This window comes from Zingiber officinale, chromosome 10A (assembly GCF_018446385.1).
Source record: "Zingiber officinale cultivar Zhangliang chromosome 10A, Zo_v1.1, whole genome shotgun sequence".
Classification (NCBI taxonomy): Eukaryota; Viridiplantae; Streptophyta; class Magnoliopsida; order Zingiberales; family Zingiberaceae; genus Zingiber; species Zingiber officinale.
Genome location: NC_056004.1, coordinates 4717835 through 4735430, shown reverse-complemented (window position 1 = coordinate 4735430; position 17596 = coordinate 4717835). Strand labels below are relative to the sequence as shown.

The following is a 17596-nucleotide window of genomic DNA, read 5'->3' as shown; positions in this document are numbered from 1 at the left end:
TTATAAGGTACTGATAACATCATCTTCTGCATGTGACACCACATACTATGTTATCTACAATATAAATTAAATGAACAACTACAAACAAATGTAGACAATTTGACCAAATGTGATTCTTTATTCATAATAAATATTTATACCAAAAGCTAGGCTTTTAGTATACACTTTAACAATCTCCCACTTATACTAAAAGACTAAGCTACCATATATGCTGCCATACATCTGATTCTCATGCCTTTCAAAAAGCTCTTGCCTTAAGGACCTTAGGTTATCATCTGATGAAATCTAGGCGGCAACAACTTCTCCTCGTTATACAATTTCTCGTATTGGGTAGTACTTGCGCTCTATTGTGTTTACTTGCCTTATAGACTCATGGTTTCTTCGAGTTTGTTACTGCACCATTATTATTACAATAAATTGTAATAATCTTTGGACAAATTAGAAATCATATCTAAGTCTATCTTGAGGTAATTAAGTCATTCAGCTTTTATGGCTACCTCAGAGGCTTGCCATATACTCAGCTTCTATGGTGGAGTCCAGAAAAACACCTATGCTTATCACTCTTCCATAGTTATGACTTTTCCTCCTAAAGTAAACACAAAACCCCGAGGTCGACTTATTATTGTCCCTATCCGATTGGAAGTCAAAATCCGTGTAACCCACAGAGACCAAATTAACTGCCTTGTAAGCTAGCATATATTCTCTAGCGCCTCTAAGGTACTTTAATATATGCTTTACTGCAGTCCAATGTCCTTGTCTAGGGTTACTTTGATATCTGCTAACTATGCCCTTGGCAAAACAGATTTCTGATCTTGTGCATAGCATACATTAGGTTGTCTAACTGCCGAAGCATAAAGAATTGCCTACATGTCCTCAATCTCCTTTGATGTCATCGGAGACATCTCTTTAGATAAAGACACTCCATGCTTAAAAGGTAAGAAACCTTTTGAGGAGTTTTTCATGCTTAAAACGAGTAAGGATTTTCTGATGTATCAAGCTTGGGATAAGTAAAATATATTTTTTTTCTTTCGATCCCTTATTACTTTGATCTCAAAAATATATACATTCTCCCAAGTCCTTTATATCGAATTATTTGGACAACCATACCCTTACTTCTGACAACATTTTGATATTGTTTCCAACTACCAAAAATGTTATCTACGTATAGTACAAGAAATGCCACCACGTTTCCATCACACCTTTTGTATACACAAGACTTATCTGTTTACTCAATAAATCCATAGGTCTGGATTACTTTGATAAACCGGATGTTCCAAGACCTTGAAGCTTTGCCTCAGTCCATAGACTGATTGAGCTTGCACACAAGATGCTCTTAGCCCTTTGCAATGAACCCTTCTGGTTGCTTTATATGGATGCTTTCATCAAGACTTCCATTAAGGAATGCTATCTTGACATCCACTTGCCAAATAGATAAAAGAATCCGGATAGACTTAAGCATGGCTACCAGTGAAAAAGTTTCCTTTTTCATCAAGCCTTGCTTTGAAAGTTACTACCTTCCTTTCTATCCCTCTTTTCCTATTATAGACCTTTTTACACCCAAAGGCTTTTACACCATTTGGTGGTTTTACAAGCTTCCAGATTTTATTAGAATACATATATTCTAATTCTGATATTCATTACTCTTTGCCAAGATGTTGCATCTTTATCTTGGAGTGTTTCGTCATATGTCCGGATATCAGGTTCATGTCCTCCAGGGATCGAGTCCAAAAACTCTCCCAAAACATGAATCTTTTTAGGTTGCCTAACAACCCTCCCACTACGACAAGACACTTTCTGCAATTGTGTATCATTTGTGATACGTGTTGCAGTTTCCTTGTGGTATCTCATCTTGTACAGTTGGTACTAGATTAGACATGCCTTTTATTATTTCCTTAAGAACACATTTTCTTATGGGCACATGGTTTATTACATAGTCCTTTTCTAAAAATCGGTCATTGATACTAACAATGATCTTCTGATTTTTAAGACTATAAACCTACTTTCATTTTACTAGGATAACCCAAGAGGTACTTGCCACTACGATCTTACCGTAGTGTCTTGATACTTTTACTTTGTCGTTTCTCCACATCAGCCTCGTACTCTTTGAACTAATCAAAGCACTTAGACTTGCGGCACATCAAGTAAATATATCCGTAACTCAAATAGTTGTCTATAAAATAGATGAAATATTTGAAACAACCTCTTGCCTGGATGCTCATAGGATCACACAAATCAGAATGAACCAATTCCAATATATCTTTGACTCCATACCCCTTAGACTTAAAAGCTTCTTGGTTATTTTTCCTTCCAAGTAAGACTCGTAGGTTGGAAAGATTTCCACTGCTAATGAACTCAAAAGTTCATCAGCTACCAATGAATCCTACTTAAGTTAATATAACCTAGCTTTAGATGCCAAAGATATAATTGGTTCATTTCCGAAGGTTGCTTTCTCTTAAAGTTAGAAGATGTGTTACTAATTTCTATTTGTTGCATCGTGGGAGTTATTGGATTATAAATTTTCAACCAACATACCAGAATAGATAACTTCCCTATTTTTCTTGATAACAACTTTGTTATCAAAATAGACACAATATCTATTCTATAATAGTTTAGAAACTGAAATCAGGTTCTTTCTAAACTTAGTATGTAAAGACAATTTCTAATAATCCATATTTTATTCCTATTAGAGAATAAACCTCTCCCACTGCAACAGCTGCTATTTTTGCAGTAATGCCCATGTGGACGGTGTTTTTATTTTCATTTCGGGTTTCCTGGAACCCTGCAATGAATTGCAGACATGATTAATGGCATCTGTATCTACACTCCAGGTTCTGGTAGATAACACCACTAGACATGTTTCAACTAATGAATTAAATACACCTAAATTGTTCTTAGTTCTACGAGGACAGTCTACCTTAATGTCCAAATCCTATTTCCAATCAATTATTATTGGGACCACTAAGTCTATCTTAAAGTATATCAGCTAGGGATTGACCATCATCCTAAGAATCACAAAAATATTTGGTTAAGACCAACTCCTTAAAAATCCCCATGAATTTTGTATGCCACGTTAGTGTGGACGTATACAAATTCAAAGAGGAAATTTTATCATTTAATTTTATTATCTCGTCAACCTTACTTTATGACGAATAAAATTAATAGTTGGTCTATCTTTAATCAAATATTTGGTCAAGACTCTAAATTTAGAATAATATTGATTCCTCTAACAATACTATTTAAATTTACCAACACCTCAAAACACCGTGAATTTTACATGCCACGTTAGTGTGGGCATATACAAAATCAACATTTGTAAGAGGAGGGTTTTACCCATTAACTATCTTGTCAATGTAACTTTATGACAAATAAAATTATCTCAAACATCGTTAATTTTGTATGTCACGTTAGTGTGGACGTATACAAAATCAATCATTTGTAAGAGGGGTTTTAACCCTTTAATTTTATTATCTTGTCAACCTAGTTTTATGACAAATTAATAGTTGGTTTCATTTGGTCACACAAATAATAGCAGTGACTCCGATGGGGAGGATACTATTAGATGTGTCTAAGTGTATACCATTACTTGACACTAAGTCCATTAATAAGATTATGCCTCTTCCGTTGGGGAAGATCACACGCTCTTAATTAACTTCCTATAGTCATCCAAAAATGGAAGTCTGTTCTAGTGATCTGCAAACAAGCTCATCCGTTATGGAGGAAGGCACTCAGAGCCAACGCGCAAGCTTGTTTATATCACTTACAAACCAGTAAAGGAGACCATGAGATTTACTTAAAAATCCCTCTCCCACTTAGTTATTTATAAATGAGGAATTTTAAACTATGCTAGCCTACTAAACTTGTAAACTAACATGCACACACAACACAATATAAAAGCAATAAATAGAAAATCTAATTTTCAACTATTATGGCTTTTATCTCTAGTTGTCCTCCGTGTATTGTCATCCCAAGCTGCTACCATATTTGGCCACCGCCACCGGGTCTAGCTGTCGCCTCCATCTTGCTCCTAGTTCCGCTGCGCCTCTGGTCCTTAGAAAGTTCCACGCTTTGCAAGATTCGATTCGCGACATAAATAGAATTTTACATTTTGATCCTATATTCCATAAAAGGAATGTACATATATCTAGATCAAAAATAAAATCCTAATAAAACTAAATACAGCTCCTGTATTTTAATACAATCATGCACACATATAAATGCCCTTGACATGTCCAAGGGTCCAATCACACACATAATAATTAAAAGCCATAATAGTTGGATCCTACATCCACAAAGTTAGCACATCCTACTATTAACCTACCTAAATTATGTATGACATGTGCATAATTATCCTAATACCAAATACACAGAGGCAAAACCCTAGCTCTGATACCAATTGTTGGTTGCTACTCGGAAAACCTAGAGGTTCCACTGTACAAAAATTTTGTACAAAGGTCTGAACCTTTTCCTAGCTACCATGTGTTCTTTTAAATTAAATTTTGGATCGCCTGCGGAACTTAACACGTTTGATCCAAAACTTAATCTATTCGTTCTTTTAGGTTTTGACTTGGGTCTCCTGCGGAACTTAACACGTTCGACCCAAATCACCTTAAGTTATTAATTCCATTAAATATTAATTTCCATAATTAGTTCCCAGTACTGACGTGGCGAGGCACATGACCTTCTTGGATATGGGAGCAACCACCACCGACTAGACAAAACCTTTTATGGAAAGCTAATATTTAATTTCCTAAAATAACTTTAGGTTAACCGAAAAGAACAATCAAATCACAAGGGAAAGAAAAACAAAAGAACACTATATCGAAAACAAATTCAAAACTCTAGAATCGTATGCCTCTTGTATTTAGTATTATTTCCAAAAATAACTAGTATGTGTTGGTGCAACCTTAGGTCAAGGTTGACTTGGTTGACCTGACTCGAGTTGACCTGACTCGAGTTGTGTTTTGATGTTTGACGATGTTTGACGAGGAGAGAGTTGTATTCTTGATGTTTGACAAGAATAGGTGTTCGGGAGATTGTAGGTGCAACCTTAGGTCAAGGTTGACCTGGTTGACTGATTCCAAGTAGGGAGCTTGGCACTGGAAAAGTCCAAGCAGGGAGCTTGGCATTGGAAAAGTCCAAGTATGGAGACTTGGCATGGAAAAGTCCAAGCAGGGAGCTTGGCACGCGAAAAGTCCAAGCAGGGAGCTTGGCATTGGAAAAGTCCAAGTATGGAGACTTGGCTGGAAAAGTCCAAGCAGGAGCTTGGCACGCGAAAAGTCCAAGTATGGAGACTTGGCACGGGAAAGTCCCAGTAGTGAAGCAGGCGGTGGGAAAGTCCTAACTGGATGTTAGGCGTGGAAAGTCCCGTGAGTGAAGCCGGGCAAGGAAAAGTAACCGGGATGTTAGGCAATGAGAAAGTCCTAGCGATGTTAGGCGGTGTGGAAAGTCCCGTGAGTGAATCCAGCAGGAAAATCCGATGGATCGGGATGATCGGACATCCGTGTTGAGAAAGTCCAAGTAGGTCAAAGGATTGACCGACACTTGGTGAGGTTCTTAGCAGGTCAAGGAGTGACCGGATGCTAGGGATGAAGTACCAATAGGTCAAGGTTGACCGGATATTGGTTTGAAGTCTTGGGACTTGGTTTGGGCAAAATTGCTCGGATCGGTCACCGCATCGATCCGGTGTCTGTTTTTCTCGATCGGTGTGACCGATCGACATCAATGAAGCTCTGTTATCGATCGGTGGCCGTCGATCAAGAAGAAAACAGAGGCGAAGAGGGTACCGATCGGTCCATCGGGCCATCTGATCGATGTCGTGGACCGATCGAGACGCAGCATCGCGAGAAGGAAAGGAAGGGATCGATGCGTGGACCGATCAGGTCTTTGATCGGTCCACGATCGACGTAGTATGCATGTATCGTCTCAGATCGATCGACGGCTCGGGACCGATCGGTAGGGCTGATCGGTCCACGCCGATCGAGGTTCTAGCGCTGCAACGCAACGCCAGTTTCTTCATTTTCTTCTTCGCAGTATAAAGGAGACGAGGCATCTTCGTGCGGATTCTTCTTCCTCTTCTCTTCCTCTTGTGCTGCTGGTGCTTGAGCTTTGTTGAGCTCTTCTTCAGAAGCTTCGCGTGAGCTTCTTCCTTCGGCTGACTGCTGTCGTGGTTGGCGTCTGAGAAGCTGTTGCTTCTTCAACAGTCGACAAGAAGGCAAGGGTTGTTTACATTTGCTGTGTATTTACTTCTTGTTTCTCTTGTATTTGTACTCCTTATCTTGCTGTTGCAAGAAGTAGTTGTGGCGAGGTTTCTCCACCCATAAGGAGCTAATATTTAGCCGGTTCTCCGGGGACTCATCCACCGACGGATTGGTAGGCTTCGTCCACCTTACGGACACGCCGAGGAGTAGGAGTTCATCTCCGAACCTCGTTACATCGGTTTGTTTTTCTTCTCCTTAGTTTCTTCCTTGTATTTCCGCTGCGACTAACCCTAACTGTAGGAAGAACGCGAGAATTTGGGGCGGCTATTCACACCCCCCTCTCTAGCCGAGTACGAACGATCCCAACAAGTGGTATCAGAGCGAGGCCGCTCTTCGACGGATCAACACCCGGGGGAGCACGGGCTAGAGATGGATCTCTATGGAGAAGATGTCACGATTCAACCCTTCTACGAGTCTCACGACAACTTCACATATTGGAAGGTAAGGATGATGTATTTTCTTAGGACAAATATGTTAAATTGGTTTTGTGTACAAGAAGGGTTTTCCCCTCCGATGGATGAGGAAGGAAAACCTATCAAGAAGAAGGAGTGGACGAAAGAGCAAATCCGACAATCCGAAATCAATGACGAGGTAACAAAAATTATTGAATTTGCTTTACCTAATAATGTTTTGTGCAAGATAGATAGGTACAACAACGCCAAGGAATTATGGAACAATTTGGCAAAACTCCATGAAAAGGAGCCTAGTGAGCCAAGTAGCTCACATCATGGAGGAAGCGAATTGAGAGTTGAGGGCTACTCAACATCCAAGGAAGAAGAGGAGGAGAGTTCTTCTTCAAGATCGGAGCACGAAGAAGAAGCTTCTACCTCCGGGAGGGATGAAGAAGAGAGCATCCATCCATCCTCAACCCTAGGTAACTCAAACACTTTAAGTTCAAGTAAATTGCATATAATGTGTTTTGAGTGTAGGGAATTTGGACATTACAAGAGTAAATGTCCAAAGAAAACTAAGAAGACTCCACCGGCGCCAAAGATCAAGGAAGTCGGAGTCCCAAAACGCAAGGGCAAGGAGCACGTGGTGTGCTTCCAATGCAAGCAACGGGGACACTATAGGAGTCAATGTCCAAGGGGGAGGCAATCTCACAAGGACAAAAGACCAAGCACGTGTAAAGGGGGAGCGAAGGCAAACCCTAAGGTATCCTCTAAGGTTCATTCTTGCACTTCTAATAAGATACATGCTAGTAGTCTTATTGCAATTGTCAAGAATGATAAGCATGATAATCATAGAAATCAACATGTGTGCTTAGGTGCTAAACATCTTAGCTTAGATAAGAACAATACTAGGAAGGCCAACCCTAGGATTAACTCATCTAAGGCTAAGGAGAACCTAGGTAGAAACCCCAAGACAACTAGACATATGCCTAGGAACACCTCAAGAAAGAATGATAAATTAAAACTTGAGGTTTTAGAGAAAGAAAATCAAGTCTTAAGGTCAAGACTTAACACTCTAGAAAAGGCCCTAAAGAATTTAGAGAAGTCAACTCTAGGGTCTAAGGGTCAAATCTCAAAGCCCAAGGACAAGAAAGGTTTGGGTCACAAACCTAAGTCCCAAGTGGTCAAGCCCACTTATCATAATGTTCCATTCGATTATGGAACAAAATCTAGGGCTAGGAAGACCATCACCAAGGTCACAAGGGGAGTCACCCCTAGAGTTGATCTTGATGAGTCCCAAATGACCAAGGCTTTAAAGCCTAAGAGGGTCATTAGGAGGGTTGCTAGGGAAGTTATCCCTAGTGAATATTTAGTGAACCCAATGAGCTCTAATAGGTATTGGGTTCCTAGGAGTATTTTCTCTACCCCATAGATGGGTTAGAGAGTGTCAACTCCAATAAGAAGGGTAGTTAACCCAACTTTGAGGAAATTGACACTCAAGGAGCATTTTCAAGGTTTTTGGGAACCTTTGAAAATGAAATGGAATAATCTTTATCATTCACTCCTTGGAAGAGTGAAGTGTGCCAAAGTGAGAATATATTAATCTTACTTTAAATTGACACAATGTGGAAAAACCTAGAGAAATATCAAATTGGGATTTTTGATATTCTCTTAGGTAATCAAGGCAATCCGGGCCTTAATTTAGAAGTGCTACTCTTGTAAAATTTTTAAAATGGTATAAATCAAACAAGAGATCAAGAAATGCCAATTTGGGTTTTGACATTTTCTTGGAGCACTTTGGGCAATCTAGGATTAGAATTTAAGTTAACTAAGTGATTAAGGATACTTAGATAGGTAATCTAGGTATTTTATTTGTGTTAACTTACCATGGTTGTTTGCCATATGACATGTCATGACATCATGTTTAGTTTTATCATCATTTGAAATGTCATGATAGTGCTTAGGCTAGTTTATATGTCATGCTCTATTTAAGTTTTCATACTTTATGCCATGACATCATGACATTGGCACATGTTTTCCATTTATGATATCATTTATGCCATGTCATCATCTCTTGCATTAATAATCAATTGAATTGATTTAAGGATGAAGAACACATCTTGATATTGAGATCAAATTTGTGTTTAGAAAATGCATGAGACCTTAGCCTAAGTTGACCTTAACCCATATCTCACATCAAATTGACTTGAATGTGGTTTGATGCACCTTAGATGTGTGTGAGATATTAGGATCATGAGTTAGGATCAAGGTGCATAGTCATTGTACCTAGATGACCCTAATTCAAGAAATTAAGGATCATAGGGAAAGCTTGTGTACAAGTCATGTACATCTAGCCCTAAGATTATGGTCCTAAATTCAAATGGTTTTAAAACATTTTAAAATTGATTTGAAAAACCTTGATGAAGCTTTCCTAGTGATAGCATTCTTCATTGAGCAAGATGATACAAAGATGACTTAAACTTGAACTATTTCAAAGTTTTTGAACTTTGTATCAAGATTGAAAATGGAAACTATTTTCATAGAAAACTATTTTTCCTTGATAGTGTATGACATGAGGAATGTATCCTCAAAGTTTCGTAATTTTTGGAATTTTCTGTAATTTTCTATGAGTTTCTGAACTTCTTCCGGGAGAAAATCAGAAATCTCTGATTTCAGAGGCTGGATCGGTCACCGGACCGATCCAGAGAAGCCTGATCGGTCTGGTGACCGATCAGTGACGATCCAGAGTTGCGTGGATCGGTCGGGGACCGATCGAGGGGTTCGATCGGTCCGGGGACCGATCAGTGCGTGCAATTTCTGATTTTCAATTGTTGGTATGAAATTTCAGCTGGAAGTTGGGTTTTGGGGATTTCTAAAGGTTTGAAACTCTCCAAGACATTGTTGGTGCAATGGTCGAGGGGGAGTTGACTTTTAGGGGGAGTTTTTACTCCTTGAGGATTAGTGATATGGGATTATCACTAAGTTGGTTGTTGAGTTTAGTATCAAGGGGAAATTAAGAGTTTCAATGAAAGGTATGGGACTTTCATTAGGAAAAAACTCTTGACCTTGATACCCTCCTTTTCTTTTTGATGTGTGTCAAAAAGGGGAGAGCGTTCATTGGAGAATTATTGGAGAACCCAAGTTAGGTTATCGGGTTAACCTAAGCTAGGGGAAGAATGTCAAGGAATGTTCGAGGAAGAACATTGGAATACTTTTTGATGTGTGTCAAAAAGGGGGAGAATTATTGGAGAACCCAAGTTAGGTTATCGGGTTAACCTAAGGGGAGAATGTCCGGAGAATGTTCAAGAAAAGAACATTGGACATTGGAAGATGGTTGGAAACCCTAAGTTAGGTTATCGGGTTAACCTAACTTGATTTTGGCTTTTGTCAAACATCAAAAGGGGAGATTGTTGGTGCAACCTTAGGTCAAGGTTGACTTGGTTGACCGACTCGAGTTGACTGACTCGAGTTGTGTTTTGATGTTTGACGATGTTTGACGAGGAGAGTTGTATTCTTGATGTTTGACAAGAATAGGTGTTCGGGAGATTGTAACCACTAGGTCAAGGTTGACTGGTTGACTGATTGGGAAAAGTCCAAGCGAGGAGCTTGGCACGAGAAGTCCAGCGAGGAGCTTGGCATTGGAAAAGTCCAAGTATGGAGACTTGGCATGGAAAAGTCCAAGCGAGGAGCTTGGCACGGAAAAGTCCAAGCAGGAGCTTGGCAGTGAAAAGTCCAAGTATGGAGACTTGCACGGAAAAGTCCGGGAGCTTGGCGCGCGAAAAGTCCAAGTATGGAGACTTGGCACGGGAAAGTCCCGGTGAGTGAAGCCTGGGAAAGTCCTAACGGGATGTTAGGCGGTTGGAAAGTCTGGTGAGTGAAGCCAGGCGGTGGAAAAGTCCTAACCGGGATGTTAGGCAATGAGAAAGTCCTAACGGGATGTTAGGCGGTGGAAAGTCCCGTGAGTGAATCCGAGGCAGGAAAATCCAGATGGATCGGGGATGATCGGACATCCGGTGTTGAGAAAGTCCAAGTAGGTCAAAGGGATTGACCGGACACTTGGAGAGTTCTAGCAGTCAAGGGAGTGACCGGATGCTAGGGATGAAGTACCAATAGGTCGAGGTTGACCGGATATTGGTTTGAAGTCTTGGGACTTGGTTTGGGCAAAACCAAGCTCGGATCGGCACCGATCGATCCGGATACCTGTTTTCTCGATCGGTCGGTGACCGATCGATATCAAGCTCTGTTTTCTTGTCGATCGGTGGCCGATCGAAGAAAACAGAGGCGAAAAGAACCGATCGGTCCACGCATCGATCTCCTGACGATGCGTGGACCGATCGAGACGCAGCATCGCGAGAAGGAAGGGGATCGTCGTGGACCGATCCGGTATCTTTGATCGGTCCTGCCGATCGAGTATGCAAATGTCTACGTACGATCGATCGCGGGACCGATCGGTGATCGGTCCACGCATCGATCGAGTTCTAGCTGCTGCAACGCTAGTTTCTTCATTGCTTCTTCTTCGCGGTATAAAGGAGACGAGGGCATCTTACGTGCGGATTCTTCTTCCTCTTCTCTTCTGCTAAGTGCTGCTGGTGCTTGAGCTTTGTTGAGCTCTTCTTCGAAGCTTCGCGTGAGCTTCTTCCTTCGGCTGGGACTCCGACTGAGCTGCTGCTGTGGTTGGCGTCTGAGAAGCTGTTGCTTCTTCAACAGTCGACAAGAAGGCAAGGGTTGTTTACATTTGCTGTGTATTTACTTCTTGTTTCTCTTGTATTTGTACTCCTTATCTTGCTGTTGCAAGAAGTAGTTGTGGCGAGGTTTCTCCACCCATAAGGAGCTAATATTTAGCCGGTTCTCCGGGGACTCATCCACCGACGGATTGGTAGGCTTCGTCCACCTTACGGACACGCCGAGGAGTAGGAGTTCATCTCCGAACCTCGTTACATCGGTTTGTTTTTCTTCTCCTTAGTTTCTTCCTTGTATTTCCGCTGCGACTAACCCTAACTGTAGGAAGAACGCGAGAATTTGGGGCGGCTATTCACACCCCCCTCTCTAGCCGAGTACGAACGATCCCAACAGTATGATGCGGAAACAAAAATTACTAGTTATACCTTTTAGAAAGACCTCTTGATCTTCTACCGTATTCCTCTTCTAACCTCAGACGTTGTGTGGCCAACGATCTTCCGAGATGAGAACCACCAAGCACCTTCTTCTTCCTTACAAGTTTCGGCCATCAAAACTTCTCCTAGGATGAAGAGGTTCGGCCACCACCATGCTCCAAGGGATGCTAGAAAAGAGGCTTCTTTTCTCTCCTTCTTCTCCTTCTTAGATCCGGCCACCAAAGCTATCTCCACCATGAGAAGGTTTCGGCCACACAAAGGAGAGGAGAGGAAAGAAAGGGCCGGCCACACCCAAGGAGAAAAGAGAGGAAAAATAGAATAGAGTCGTTAGCCTTGAAGCCTCCTCTACCCCCTCTTTTATAATCCTTGGTCTTGGCAAATAAGGAAAATTTAATAAAAACTTCCTTAATTCTTTTGCCATTGAAAAGGGAAATTTATTTAATTAAAATAATTTTCTCTTTTCAAATTATAATGGCCGGCCACTCTTCTCCCCAAAACAAGGAGAGTTTTAATTAAAACAAAAATTAAAACTTCCTAATTTGTTTCTAGAAATTTATAAAATTTCTCCAATAATTTTAATCCTTCATGATTGGTTAATAAAAGAAATTTTATAAATTAAAATCTTTCTTTTAAACATGTGGATAATTTCAAAAGGAAAGTTATCTCTAAAATTAAAATCTCCTTTCAATCTACAAATAAGGAAAGATATTAAATCTTTTCTTAATCTTTCTAGAAACTAATAAAAGAGAATTTTAATTTTAAACTTTCTTTTAAATCATGAATATAATTAAAAGGAAAGTTTTACCAAAATTAAAATCAACCTTTTAATCTACAAATAAGGAAAGAGATTTTAACTCTTCTCTTAATCTTTTGTAGAATCTTATAAAAGGAAGGATTTAAATTTTTAAACTCTTTAAATTATATTATCCACATAAGAAAAATTTAAAATTAAAATTCCTTTTTATTTTAATAGGGACGACCACATGAATTCACCCATGAACATACCCATGGTCGGCCTAGCTTGGTCTCAATCTAGCTTGGCCGACCCCTATAGGATGGGTAAGATGGTGGGTATAGGTGGGTATAGTACTTATAATTAAGAGGCTACGATAGGGACCGAGAGGAGGAATTGGTTTTGGTCTCCCGATAAAATTAATCCGTGTTCGCCGAACACACAACTTAATTTTATCAATAATAATTCATTCCACTAGAGAATTATTATTGAACTACCGCACCAATGCCAAATTACATTTTTGGGCTCCTTCTTATTATGAGTGTGTTAGTCTCCCTGTGTTTAAGATATCGAATGTCCACTAATTAAGTGAGTTACTGACAACTCATTTAATTAATATCTAAATCCAAGAGTAGTACCACTCAACCTTATTATCATGTCGGACTAAGTCCACTGCAGGGTTTAACATGACAATCCTTATGAGCTCCTCTTGAGGACATTATCAACCTAGTATCTCTAGGACACGCTTCCTTCTATAATCAACAACACACACTATAAGTGATACCATTTCCCAACTTATCGGGCTTATTGATTCATCGAACTAAATCTCACCCATTGATAAATTAAAGAAATAAATATCAAATATATGTGCTTGTTATTATATTAGGATTAAGAGCACACACTTCCATAATAACCAAGGTCTTTGTTCCTTTATAAAATCAGTATAAAAGAAACGACCTCAAATGGTCCTACTCAATACACTCTGAGTGTACTAGTGTAATTATATAGTCAAGATAAACTAATACCTAATTACACTACGACCTTCTAATGGTTTGTTCCTTTCCATTTTGGTCGTGAGCTACTGTTTATAATTTATAAGGTACTGATAACATCATCTTCTGCATGTGACACCACATACTATGTTATCTACAATATAAATTAAATGAACAACTACAAACAAATGTAGACAATTTGACCAAATGTGATTCTTTATTCATAATAAATATTTATACCAAAAGCTAGGCTTTTAATATACACTCTAACAGGCTGAGCACCCAAATACTTTAAAGTATTTTATATTGGGTTGTTTATTATAATAGATTTCAAAGCAGGTTTTATTATGTATTTTGTTTAGTGTTGTTCTATTTTGTATGTAGCAGGCTGTACTAACAGCTTCTGCCCAAAAGTACTTAGGTAGGTTGTATTCGTTTAGCATTGTTCTAGATGCTTCAAGCAGAGTTCTATTCACTACAACAAAAATAGCTTTTCGCGGCGCACAAATTCGCTTTCCGCAGCGCGCATTGCGCGCTGCACAATTAAAAGCTGTTGAAAGTCCTAAATTATTAGCAGCGTGCATTGCACACTGCGGATAATATTATCCACAGCGCGCAAAGCACGCTGTAGATAATACTTTCCGCGGCGTGCTTTGCGCGCTGCGAATAACATTATCTACAACGCGCAAAGCACGCTGCAGATAATACTTTCCGCGACGTGCTTTGCGCGCTGCGGATAATAGTATCCGTAGCGCGCAAAGCACGCCGCGAAAAGTATTTTTATGCGCTAAGGATAATAATCTGCAGCGTATAAATGTACGCTGTTGATAGTCTTAAATATATTAAAAAAAAATTAATTTGATGAAAATAATAAACCAAAATTTTATAATAAATTTAGTGCAAATAAATCCACATAAAATTAATAAAAGTCATAGTTTTTCATTATACCAAAAAAATTTAAAGATTTTAAACAAGATATGAAATCTCTATCAAACTAGTTATTACATAACAACAATTAAACTTACAATCCACACAAATTAGTATATTATGTATCAATCACACAATACTATAAATTTAGATAACCATGCGACCGTGCTTCCTATTGCATCATCGAGAAACTGCATTTCATCATTTGATCGAATTAGGAATACCTCTTTTCCACCAAAACTTTATCAACTCAAACTTTCTAACATGATCCACCAAGAAAAACGTGATGCACCTTTAACATCAGTCTCATCGAGAATTATCACCTTGTATCTCTCCAATAATGGATCAGCCAGTGCTTCTCTTAACAGCATACCATCAGTTAAATATCTGGCATCATATGGTGACAGTGGGGCTGAAAATCAGACAAAGGTTTATATCATCAATTTGTTCTGATTACGAGTGTCTATTAATCTTGCTTTAGTGTGTGGCAATCTTAAAAAAAAAAAAGATGGTGAATATATCCATATAAAATATCACCCCAACATATATTCTACCCACCTACAGAAGTAACAAATTTCAAAACACATTACTTTACAAGATAATCTAAAACAAAATTTTTGAACTGTTTAGTTTTTGATATTGAGGTCATTATTTCAATAGAAAAAAATCATGCGAACAATATTGCCAGCATGTTATTCTGAAGGAGACAATCAAATATTCTTCAGAAATCAACTCCCAAAGGAAGATGCATGAAAGTTACCAACAATATTTGATTTACAGTATTGTAACAATGTTTAATCATCAAATCATAGGAAAGTTAGCAATCACATCCCACGTGTCCTTTAAAAAAAATCACATTATCATAATGATTGGAACTCATCAATCTTTATAACATAGTTTGTTTTAATGTTTGCTAACAAATCTTGCTGCTTGGTGAAAATACAAACCAATAAAGGTCATTAGGATTCATAAAATATATATAATAAAGATAATTACTGAAATTGCCACCATTGCAGAAAATCAAAGTCAGGAGAAGCAGCAAAAGTGGACTTACTTCTATATAGTCTTGTGATTACTGCAATCTTCAAACCTAATGCTATAATCAACTTCATCACCTATTGTTACATCCATCTCTTCAGCAACTCGGCGAGAAACAGACATAGCAGCAACTCGTCGAGGTTGAGTGCAAGCAACCATGGAATCTGTTAAAAGATACATTATTCATTTTAAAAGTAACACATGCAATATAAAAAAAAGAAACATTAATCCAATCTGATAAAGAAAACACATAAATAAAGTCACACAAGAGAATCCAAATGAATAGGAAATAAACAATATGCATATTCAAAAATGTCAACTGAAATCACCAGATACTTGTCTGATACTTGACAAAAGGTTAAAAGAGTGCAACGACCACTGAATATCCATGCCAAGCCACAGAAACAAGAAGAATAAGAAAGAAAACCTTAAAAGGGAAGGCCAGTTTATCAACAGATACATAAAAGGGCACTAATTGGCAATGGTTTATGCATTCAGTCCTAGGATTGCATACTCTAGACCCAGAGCAACAAAAAAAAATAAGTATAGACCGATTAATGAGAACAATGATCCTGACTCATAATGCTACTACAAAGAAGAATGATAGTGAAAAATTCAGTCAAAAGTCTACCAGCCAAAAGGAATCGTTCATGCGTCTATAAAAGGAAGAAAAAAGGTTTAAAAGGGCAGCACTGTCAGGACCAACTGGTAAACAACAATTGAAAGTGCTTGTTACATCATCCTGCAAAATCTAGCTTCACTGTGGAAGAGGTACTTGTTTCCTATTTTCATGCATTTAAGAGAGGATGACTTGAGCTTCATGGAAGCACACTAGGGAAGCTACAAAACCCAAGTGTATCTTTCCTTGTAGACCTTGACAGCCATGATCCACCGAAGGAAGAAAGATGACTTGATTGGGAGAAAAAAGCTTGGTCACACGCAGATTTGGCTTGCTAAGGAGGATTCTCTTTTTGGAGTAGCCTCAGACTTGTCTTTTGCTTAGGTGTAACCGCAGAAGCTTAGGCCTTCACATAATACCATGAAGGAAATCACTGAATTGTCATAAGACAAATAGACAGCTGCTGCATTTGTGCATAAACTCAAGAAGTTGATTGTCTAATCACTAAGTTGCAAACTTTAGCCTTAAATACTTGTACGTGCTGAAGAGCGCAGATATCGCAAGACAAATCGAAGCATTAAGCAATCGAACCTAAAAAATCTTTTACTTAAATCGCTCAAAAAAGAGGATGTGAAATTGTAATTATTAATCCAACTCCTCCACTGTACTCTATAGAATTGATCATCCTTAACCAATTCTGTTAAATCAGAATTAATCTATGCTGTGGGAAGAGTTTAAGAGAAAAATAATAATAACAATTTGAGACACTATACTCCAAAATCATTTCTAAAATGAGCATTTAATTGCTCATACTTTGTAAGTGTATAACAATCAAAGCCGAACACAGTTCACAAAAGTGAAAGAGTCAAGCAGTGTCGCCCAAATAAGTTTAGGGACTTAGAGATTAGGGTTACCTTTGGCTTTGAGCTTTTGGCTTGATGTAGAGTGTGGAGTGGTTAGCAAAGGCTTGCTTACTCTTGCTGTGGTCCTACGATACGGAGAGATGGAAGTCTTGCGGTAGACGACGGCGAGTGCGGAGAGGCAAAGTGGAGTCTTGCGGCCGGCGATGGTCAGTGCAGAGAGGCGGAGAGGAGTCTACTGCTAGTGGCGGTGAGTGCCGAGAGGTAGAGAGGAGTCCGGCGACGGCGGCGGTAGTGAAGAGAGGCAAAGAGCTATTGCGGAGAGGCAAGAGTTGTTGCGGCAATGGCTTCGGGCGGCGATGGCTTCGAGCGACGATGATCTGTTATTTTACTTTAACCTATGCCTTCTTTAATTTAGCCGTGCGTTTTTTATTTAGCAGGTTCTTGCAATTACTTTTTTACCTAACTTTAATTTTTCTTACTTGATTTTTTAACTTTTCTTTTAATCATGTATTTTTTTTATTTAATTTTGTTTAACATAACTTTATTTTATTATAACTTTTCTTTATTATTTCCAAACTTGTTTTTAAATTTAATTTTGTTTACCATAACTTTATTTTATTATTATTTTTTTTTATTATTTCCAAACTAATCGCAGCATGTT

At 38.8% G+C, this 17596-nt stretch overlaps 1 long non-coding RNA gene across 1 annotated transcript; it reads right to left on the bottom strand.

Moving 5' to 3' along the window:
* Nucleotides 1-14407: 14407 nt before the first annotated feature.
* LOC122027348 lies at nt 14408-17334 on the bottom strand. Its single transcript, XR_006124373.1, has 3 exons — nt 16987-17334; nt 15470-15617; nt 14408-14827 (listed from the first exon to the last, which is right to left on the bottom strand). It is a non-coding gene; the product is annotated as an uncharacterized LOC122027348 (long non-coding RNA).
* Between the last annotated feature and the right edge of the window lie 262 nt (nt 17335-17596).